Source organism: Lactuca virosa, chromosome 2 (genome assembly GCF_052849685.1).
Source record: "Lactuca virosa cultivar CGN04683 chromosome 2, Lactuca_virosa_CGN04683_v6, whole genome shotgun sequence".
NCBI lineage: Eukaryota > Viridiplantae > Streptophyta > Magnoliopsida > Asterales > Asteraceae > Lactuca > Lactuca virosa.
The window spans coordinates 107,752,093-107,763,230 of record NC_136427.1 but is presented as its reverse complement, the minus strand read 5'-3'; the positions used below and the strand labels follow the sequence as shown (position 1 = coordinate 107,763,230).

General features: G+C 36.6%; 1 pseudogene; it reads left to right on the top strand.

Annotated features, from left to right (window-relative positions):
- The first annotated feature begins 8,222 nt into the window (after positions 1–8,222).
- Positions 8,223–9,674, top strand: LOC145156470 (E3 ubiquitin-protein ligase PUB23 pseudogene; annotated as a pseudogene).
- The last annotated feature ends 1,464 nt before the right edge of the window (positions 9,675–11,138 follow it).

The following is an 11,138-nucleotide window of genomic DNA, read 5'->3' as shown; positions in this document are numbered from 1 at the left end:
TATTGGATAAACCCTCGCTCAGAGTATTACTTCATGGAATTCATCACGAGTAATACTGAGACGATAATATCTTATAATCTTGAAACGAAGATATATGAGTTGTAATTTACAAGTCGGTTGTGCATTGGTGATACGAAAACGCATCAGTAACTTGGTGTTATAAAACGTATTGTCATGCATAATTTGATGAGTAAAAGATACAAGCATATGAGTCAACGTTTATTCGTTCCTTTTGCCCTAACAGGAAAAGCGATATATGTGGGCCCCTCGATGATTTGGTGTTGACTTATGTGCTGGGCCCAGCCAGGACTAAATTGATGTGTTCGATTAGAAGTCCTACATCATCACAAATCAGGAATCGGGAAACATAGATTCTGGACAAACAGATTGATTACATTCCATGTCTTTTGTCTGGGGATATCAAGCAGAACGAAGGGTTATATGATCACTTATCTTAGGACACGTAACTGACTGGGTCAGAGTTCGGCAGCAGCTTTTTGGAAGCTACAATTTGCTGGTCAAATTTAGAAGGCATACTAGCAATTATAGTTACAGACTTATCCAAGTGGGAGACTGTTGGATTAGGTGTCTAAGCCCATAACTATAATTGGTATGTACTTGAATTGATAGCAGCACAGTCCTTTTGGGTTGCCCTCAACCTAGCAACTGGACAAGGAAATTATGAAAGGAGAGATATTAATTTATAAGATTAATAAATTAATATATATATAAATGATTTATTAATATGTTAATGGATTAATATATTAATTAGAAATCATTATGTTTAATTAATTGTTAGCCAGAAATTAATCAGAATTGATTTTGGGGTTAAAAGAATTAATTATAAGGTGCAGGGACTAGTTTGCAATTATCTAATAGTTGAGTGGAAGGCTCTAGAACCCCCTTGGAAGAGGGTGGACGAAATCTTTAGGGGAAACCCTAATAATTTCGTCCATAGGGGCTTGGATAAGGCCCTTGGGTTTGCTTAGGCCCTAAGCAAAGGATAACGAGGGTTTCCCTTAAACCCTAGATCCCTCAGCTATATAAGGAGCCTCCTGGTTCATGTTTTTGGACACTCTTTTTTTTGAAGAAACCCTAAGGCCGAGAGTTTGCATACTCCCTCTCTCCTCTCTCTTCTACTTTCCTTCTTGCTAGTCATTGGGTGTGATTCCATTAGAGGCATTGCACTTGTGGTGCTAAAGCTTCCAAGAAGATCAAGATCAAGATCAAGGGAATATCAATTGTTTGCTATAACAATTGAAAGGTATGTAAACCCTAAACCCTAGTTTGTTAATTTCGAAATTAGCCTCTCTCCTCTAGGGTTCTTGTTTTACAATTCAAAGTTGTATGTTCAATAGTTAAAACATAGATCCAAAGTAGGTTGCATGTGAACTTAGGAATTGTTTTCTAGTTTATTTGTTGTACCTAAAACCCATCACTTCCATGTGTCTCAGATTAGGAAATATGTCGCTGATGAGGCTGCAATCATTTCATTGGATGATATTCAGGTTGATGAGAGCCTGAATTTATGTGGAGAAGCCAATATCGATTTTAAACCGGAAAACAAAAGCCCTATGGAACAAGGAAGAGTGGCTAGTTAAGGTGCAATGGCAACGCCAAAGAGGATCCGAATGGACGTGGGAGTTGGAGGATGAGATGAGGAAGTATTATCTGGACCTTTTTCCCTCAGCAGACTTCGAGGACGAAGTCTAGTTAAAGTGGGGGAGATTTGTAACGCTTGGTCCAGGTATTATTTATTTCTCAACATTTTAGAGTTTTGGACTGGAACTCGACGAGTTGGGGAGCTCCAACTCGTCGTGTAGGGATTTATTTGGACGCGTAGATTAAGTACCCAACTCGACGAGTTGGGGAGCGTCAACTAGACGAGTTGACGTTGGGATGGAAACCCTAATTTTCCGGGCTTTGTATCCTATTTAAAGGACTTAACCTCTAGGATTGGCCTCCTTACCAGCCTCCTTGCCCAGAGAAAACCCAAGAATCGCCTTCCTCCTTGTTCATTGATTTTTGTGAGTGTTTGAGTGGTCGTTGAAGATCTTTAAAGGAAGGTTTTGAAAAGAGAAGTATCAAGCTTGGAGGAGTGAGCTTGGATCAAGAAACTCTACATCAAGGGAAACATCTCAGAGGTATAAAGTCCTAACCTTGACATGTAGTTTATTAGATCTCATCTTTTGTAGTTTTGGGACTTTGGCTTGGATGTCGAAAGAAAAGAGGTTTCTAGAGGTTGAGGGTGTAGATCTGGCCTCTATGAGACCTCTAGAGGATTAAAGCTGCAAACTTTAATAGCTTCCATGTCCCATTCATGCTAAATGCCCATTATGAAGCCAAAAATGAACCTTAGAGGGAGTTTCTAGCATGCATGGACATAAAGTTAGAAACTTTACGTGATTAAATCACCTTAGGACCTCAGATCTGTAATATGGAATGTTGAAGCAAGGGTTAGAGGCTTAATGGGTCAAGACCCTCCTCAAAGGAACTAGGGTTTGGGTCTAAAGCTTATTAGATGATCCTTGGGGGTAAAGTTGGAAACTTTACCCTTCTAGACGTCTCTATGGTTAGGGATCTAAAGTTTGGAACCTTTAGATTCGAGAAAAAGCGCTTAATGCATTTAGTGAGTTGACAGACTGAAGAACTCGACGAGTTCACAGGGGAACTCGGCGAGTTGGGTTGAGGTTACCCTGATTCTGTTGGAAAACGGAGGAACTCAACGAGTTATAGGAAAACTCAATGAGTTGGATCGTAACATCGCGATTCCTGCTTTGGGATGGACTCGACGAGTTACAGGGATGAATCGACGAGTTAGGTCAACTCGGAGCGTTGACTTTGACCTTGACCAGAGTTGACTTTTAAGGGTTTGAAGGGTTGAGTTGTTGTATCTAAGGAATTGTTTATGATTAGGGAGGTGGCAGAGATGATACTCAGAGTTTGGACCTACTCAGCTATAATTCGCATTTGAGGTGAGTCTCCTCACCATACCATTGGGTCGAAGGCACCAAGGTCGGCCCATTATGTGATATATGGATTGCTAGTTGATTATGTGTTATATTGGTGTGACATTTGCATGGAAGACCCCCGGGGGGTTCCCGTGGTAGTAGATTAAAACCATATGGGGGTTCCCATGGCATTTGGTGTAAGACCTTGGAGGGTTTGCATGGAATCCTATTATGTTTGTATGTTTAGCTTGCATGATATTTCTTTGGTTAGCTAAGACCATGTGGGGGTTTACCATGGCAGTTAGTGAAGACCATGTGGGGGTTCCCATGACAGGTAGTTAAGACCACGTGGGGGTTCCCATGGCAGTTAGTTAAGACCATGTGGGGGTTCCCTTGACAGTGGGTTAAGACCACATAGGGTTTCCAGTGGCACCCGATGTAAGACCTTGGAGGGTTTCCATGGCATCCTTATATGTTTGTATGCATGACTTATGTGGTATATGTAGCTGATATAGCTAATATGGTTTATGTGATTATGTGGATTGTGTGGGGTATGCTCTGCGGCATGCACTCTCTGTTGTTTCATTTGGGACACTCTGATTTTATGAATAATTTATCTGATGTTATGGATTTTGAAAACAAATGTGTTTGGAATTTTATATATTATGGAAATGTTTTGGTTATTTAAAATGAAAAAAATTATTGGAAATTTGGGCCGTTACAGTTTCAATCTTTTTGATCGCTTTCAACAGAGCATCACTTTTTATTTTATTTAATCGCTTCTTCCCCGCTTCACTGTCTTCGGCGGTGTACACAAAGGTTCCATCACATACAGGCAACTGAATTTCATAATTAATCTTAGCAGTTTGGTATTTTTCCACTGCTCTTCTAGCAAGATGTGCATCATGTTTCTTCCTTCTCTCAGTAAGTTATGATTCAGAAAATATGGAAATAGAACCAATAACAAATCATCCTCACCAAAAACACTTTTCTTACCTTCACCCGTCACAAAAAAACAAATCACTCTTCTCTCGCCACCTAGTTGGCTTTGTAACTCATAAGTAGTAGGACCTGAACCTCAACCGGACCCTCCGTAGAGCCCAGTTACAACATGAGTGGTTCTAATTGGAACACACAAGTGGCCTGCTCCCAAACCTATTTTCATTTCTAGTTTGGTGGGACATCCAAATGATCCTTGACCTTTAATTCGAGAATTAAGAGGCCTCACCATTATTGTGGTAGCATAGGCTACTGTGGTAGGGGCCATTTTAGCAAGCATGCTCTTTTGGTCCTTAGAGATGTAGTAGGGGTAATCTTCCTTTTTGGTGCTGCTGATTTAACTTCCTTCCATAACATTGGAGCCTTCAAGATTATCAAGAACAACAGTAGTCATTTGGATAATTGGTTCAAGATTCGATGACTCTCCTAAGTATTTTTATTAGCACAAGAGAGTCCCTCTCTAAAAGTTGAAGCATAGATGTGGGAAGTATGAAGGAACCCGATGGTAACTTATCGTTAGAATTTTAATGCTTCATGAAGGTTGGCATAAATCATTCTTCGTCTTCATTTCATTTAAGATCTCCACACAAACTTCTAATAGACGAAGTCCAATGTTGGAAACTTCCACAAGCCCCAAAGCTCGGCTTGTTTTAAACCACACACAACCTTATCCACTTTGTAATAATAGTGTGAATTTTTTTTCTCAAAACCTAGAGGTTGTTGTTGGCATACCTCTTCCTTTAGCTAACCATTAAGAAAGGCGCTTTTGACATCCATTTGATATACCTTGATTTTCTTATGAGTAACACCCACAAAGAAGATCCTTATGGATTCCAATCGAGCAATAGGAGCGTATGTTTCTTTATAATTGATGCCTTCAAGGTGACGAAAACCCTGAGCAACAAGTCGTGCGTTGTTTCGAATTACAACTCTAGAGTCATCAACTTTGTTTCTAAATACCAACTAAGTTCTAACTACTTTTTTTCTTGGTTTGGGAACTAAGGTCCAAACTTTATTTCTCTCAAATACTGGTAGTTCTTCTTGTATTGTTGTGATCCAATCTGATTCATTAAAAGGTTGTTCGATTGTCTTAGGCTCAATCGTGGATAGAATGGCTGGAAAGTGACATTTTTATTGAATATCTTTGGTAGAACGAGTTTGTATGCATGTGTTTGGATTACCAATAATTTGATTTGGTGAGTGATTCTTTGTCATTATGTGAAGTCGTGGAAGATCTCGTTCTTCAACTGTTGTTAAAGGAATGTTTGTTGTTTCATTTTGTTGAATTCCAGAGTATCTTATATTGGATGTGGACCAACATGGGAACAATATGCAAATGATTCTTTATAAGAACTGTTGATATGTTGACAGAAACAATATCCATACCTTGATCACCATCCGTATCTTGATCAACATCCGCATCAACAATGTTGATGTATGGATCTGCATCCACAACATCATCACTGGATGTTGGAAATACTTCTTATATAACAAACTCTCCCTTGAAAGTATCATGTTTCTCTCCCTCAACTATGGATATGATATTATTTAAACCTTGATTCACTTCCTTAACAGATGTGGAGGGAGCACCAACAACATGAGTAATAGAGATAATTGGAGCAGAGGAGCAGATTGGATAATATCCCTCAGTTATTGAAGACGATTATCCACAAGTGCAAACCACTCAAGATTGATTGTAGATTCAATAGGACCAAACAATGATTCAAAGTCGAATTCAATGATATAAGGAGCAACATTGGGAAGGATATCACTTTCATGAATGTATGTAACTTCTGTTTGATTTATATCTTGTCTAATGTGATGATCATCAAATTCAACATCAAAGCTTTCACATGGTGAGTGATTACATAAATTATTAGTGTTCCACCTATCTAACTTGTATTGAGTAGATGTTTTATATGAATGAAAACCACAAAGATAATCATTAACTAAAAACATCCTATAATAGCCTGCATATCAATCAAATACGTTATGGAGTGCCAAAATCCATTATGCTTCTCTAAGATCTCCTTTGTTTCAACATCTTAGAAAAAACAAATTAAGAGCTTGTTTTTCCGATTGAGTGTTGTACGCTTACAAATACATAGACAGATAAACACATAGGTACATACACAAATACATAGAGATATATACGTAGTTCCATATAATAAACAAAAAAAAAATTCAAATAAGCATACAGTTATAGTGAAAGTAGGATGATTTTTTTACTTTCAAATGAAATACTTTCTAGTGGAAAAAGATCAAAAGGTTGTACTAAGGTTGGTCATTCATGCTGGTGTGTGGTGGCATATGTTCGGTAGTGCTAAGAACCTTCATAGCAGAAGTAATAAAAAAATAAAGTATTGAAGAGATAGATTGTAAAAAAATCAAGAAAATATGTTGAACCCTAAAATCAATCCATTGACCCTAATGTTGTCTTCGAAATGGAGGAGCAACATAATGGTGGTGAAGATGCAGGTTTAGGCAGATAAAGTGGACCAACGATATCGATTTTTTTAGAATGTAGTACAAGGTTGCGATTGCTGAACGTCATGATGGTGATGGAACACATCTACACTATATTTTACGTCTTTTTGGCTTCATGTTTTTTGACATTATTAGCCATCAACGAAGATGTAGAAAAATGGCAACGGTGGTCGAGAGAAATTGTAATGCAAGGTGAGAAAAAGAGAGTTTTTTGGTTTAGAAGCGGCGACATCGAGATAGATGAAACATAATGAATGTTTGTATTCTTTGGATAAGCCTTGTGATTCTCTTGTGTTTGTATCCCGAGAAGGTTTAAAAAAGGCGATTGACTGATTGGAAGACAATGGCGGTAAGTATAAACCTGTCTAACTCCAATTTCAAGCCGACTCCAAAATTCTACTGTTTATAAGACGAGACGGTTTTACATATTATATATAGTAATAAATATAGGTGTATAAAAATCAAAATAAAATGTCAAGATGGTATAAATATGACATAAAGGGAAAAAACAAAATTGTTTAGGGACCATAGAAATAAAAGTTTAGTGATATGGTATATTATGTTTGGTGGGTACAACTAGTTTAGAGGTCGTATTCTTTGAGTTTTTTTATTGCTATTTTTAACAAGTTAAAAGTTAAAAACGAGCTCATAAGCTAACTTTAAAAAAAAAACTATTTATAATAACTTTTCAACTAGCTTATAATTTTTTTTTAAAAAAAACATTGCCTCATATATATCTTTTCTTAATTAAGGTAAACATAATTTTTATATATCCTTATATATCATTTTATATTTTTTAGAGTAAATTACACGAATGGTCCCTATGGTTTGTGGTAATTTGAACGTTTGGTCCCTAACTTATTTTTTTAACTCGGAAAGTCCCTACTATTTGTTTTTGTTACAGACTTGGTCCCTACTGTTTGTTTTTGTTACGCACTTGGTCTCTGTCTTATCTAAAAAGACTTTATTTAAATAGAAAAAAATGGTGAGTTAGGTAAGGTAAGGTGAGGAGGGTCGGATTGAGGGTGTGTTTATTTAAATAAATTAAAAAATCAAGGATAAAATAGTATTTTTAGGTAAGACAGGGACCAAACGCATAACAAAAACAAACAGTAATGACCTTCCGAGTTAAAAAAATAAGTTAGGGATCAAACGTGCAAATTACCCTAAACCGCAGGGACCATTCGTGTAATTTACTCTATTTTTTAGTTAGTTTGTTGGTTAATTTTTACAAAATATTAATTTTTTATCGGCTAGTTCATCAAATATTATTTTTTAATATTATTTTTTATCGACTAGTCATCCACTTAAACTATTTTACTTGTGATAGCTAATTATAGTAGTCTAAGAAAAAAATGAGACCGTAGTTATAAATAATAATTAATTACCATCAAAAATAATATCGGAAGTTGATTCAGCAAAATTCTAACTTTCTCCCTATATTTAATTACACGTTTTTGTTTTTTCTAATGATTCCATTTTCATCCTTGTATTCCTTACAATCACATAAATCTTGATTGAAATTTGAAAAGACCAACCATCATAGACGTTATACACAAGTGGAATTGCTCGAGTTGAAAAGTCAATATACTACTTTTCTTTAGTATTGATTTCGTTTTTTGTGTTTGACCACAGCTCATATATAATTGATAGTATTAACTACCAAAACTTGATATGGGCGTAAGATGTCAATCCAAAGCATTCTAGATTATTCAAACTTTGCAGCCACCGTTCTCCATTTCTTCATTGAATTCAAAGCCGGGTGTATATTATATAACCATTTATACTGTGAATTTAAAAAAACAAGCCTGTATTTCTGTTTTTCGAACTTTCTCTCTCTCTAATTACTAAGTGTTGTTCCAAAATCCATTAAACAGATGGAAGATGAAACGGTAGACGTACCCCGTTACTTCATGTGTCCAATTTCACTTCAGATCATGCAAGACCCTGTTACGGCTGTCACTGGAATAACCTACGACCGGGACAGCATAGAGCACTGGCTATCCACGGCGGAGGAAGTACTGTGTCCCGTCACCAAACAGCCATTGCCAAGAGATTCAGATTTGACCCCCAACCACACGCTTCGGCGTCTCATCCAAGCATGGTGTGTCACGTATGCTAATTATGGTATCGATCGGATTCCCACCCCAAAACCTCTTCTTAACAAATCTCATGTTATGAAACTCCTCCGCAACCTGAAGTCACCGGAGCTTCATGCAATCTCGCTGGACACCTTGCATTTACTCGCAAAAGAGAGTGACAAGAACCGACGGTGCTTGATTGACGCAGGCACGAATGGTGCAATGATTTCCTTGATAACAAAGTTTTATAAGGAAAGTCTGATTATTACTGTAGGACTCGGCCAGACACTCAAAATTCTTCATCTTTCTTGGCTAACTGTCCCTGAGAAAAAGCATATCGCCAAAGAAGATCATGATTTAATTGATTCTTTACTATGGGTTTTAGGTTTTGACAACATGATAGGAGATGATCTGATCGTTGATGTCCAAACACATGCAATTTTGCTGCTCGAAATGGTCATGGAAGTAGCGAGTACAAGTGTTTTAGAGAGATTAAGGTTCAATTTCTTTAAACAAACAGTAAACGTCATAAGGAAAAGAACCTCACCACAAGCAATGAAAGCAGTCTTAAGAATGTTAATCGACGTGTGCCCTTGGGGAAGAAACAGAATGAAAACCGTGGAAGCTGGTGCAGTCTTCGAGCTGGTGGAACTAGAGATAAACGGGGTTGAAAAGAATGTGTCGGAGTTACTTTTTTGTCTCATGGCTCACTTGTGCTCATGTGCTGATGGGAGAGCTCAGTTATTAAAGCATGCCGGTGGTATTGCAATGGTAGCTAAGAGAATGTTTAAGGTTTCACCAGGGACTGACGATCGGGCTGTACAAATACTTTCCTTAATTGGAAAGTTCTCAGCAACTGATGAAGTTGTGGCGGAGATGATGAGAGTTGGGGCTGTGTTGAAGCTGTGCATGGTGCTTCAAGTCGACTATGCGCCTTACGTAAAGAAGAAAGCAAGAGAAATATTAAAGTTGCATTCTAATGTATGGAACAATTCTCCTTGTATGCCACTTATCTTCTAATAAGGTGATTTTTTTTAATTTTTTTTTTTGTTTGTTGATCGAATTGTATATGATACATACAAAATGAGCCTTGGTATTCATTCAGTTTATGTAATTCCTTTCGTCTTTAATATTGAAATCATAAAGATGAGAATTTTGTGGGGATAGAATTGCTTAAAAAACCCGGTTAAATGCATCATATAACCCGGTTTTCAACCGGCTCTTATGTAGGGCGAGTTCTATGTGGAAATTAAAAAAAGAACCCGGGGTCCTATAAGCAACAATAAAACACGGCTTATATTAGCAGAACGGGGTCATATTAAATTTAAACAACAAGCCGGAACCATTTTTATGGACAAATAGAACATGTTTTCTAGATAAGCAACCGGGTCTTTTTATATTATTTTATTTTTTAATAGTATTGTATTATTAAATAGGTTACAATTGTTATATTGGTAGTTTCTAATTTGAACGGTATACAAAGATCCTCAATTCCTCCTCATGTTAACATCTAACCTAGTACATCAAACTTCTTGAGTTATTTGTTGCAGTTGACCAAAACTAATGTTCTAACGACCTGCTCTAGCGTTTCTGTCTTTCTCATTCTAAGTGAACCACATGTGCATATATGTTCAACAGCCCTATGATGTCTTCATATTTAGCTACAAAAAAGACACATGGTAAAGTTTCTATGATAATGCTTCAACTCACTCTCACTTCAGCTAAGCCAAACTTTGTTGTATGTCCAACCTCATTCTTTCTCTAAAAAAAGGACTCGTGAACAATTTGTTAATATTAAGGATAGATAATGATTCATACTAAATCACCTATTTAATATCAACAATGCCCTCAAATTCTTAATCAAATTCATCATCGAGTTGCCACGGTTAATTAATTGGACCCAACATAAAAGTACAATGCTTAATTTGAATTATGAAAAAAATGGTGAGAAAGCAGTACAGTAAAATGATCTCAAGATTTATGGGTTTCGATTTAACATGTTCTTTGAATGTAATAACATTTATTCCATCGAGTGGTCATGCTTGGATGTTGAAAAGGAAAAAAGAATTTTATGACAACCATTTTAGTATTTCATCCAATCAACTGCGACTCTTACAAAGAAATCTTGATTTATCCTATTATTGAAATAAAATTATGCCTGAAATAAATGAGAGTGATAACAGTACTCGTTCATTATCCTATCAGGACCAGGACCAACCAAAAAACATAGGGTTGGATCAACACCCTAAAACATAACGACGTAACTAATAATGGTTGTTATTTTCATCATATGTAAGTTTAAGAGGTTGATTAAACGTTGATCGTACCATTAACAATATTAAATTAGAACAAACTGAGTTAAATGGTACCAAAGTAATGTTGGGTTATAGACAAAGTATTGCAGTTCTCAAAACGACTCATACGACCATCTCCTAGCACCTTGACAAGTGACAACACAAACAATAATGTAAAAATAATCAAAACGTCATACTTGTGGAAACAAAAATAAAAAGATTTCTTTTACAAGAATGAACATTTTTAGATGGAACCTAGAAATTATGTTATCTTATTTGTCTTGTGTATATATCTTTACGCAGGTAATAAATTATCAATGCTTTTG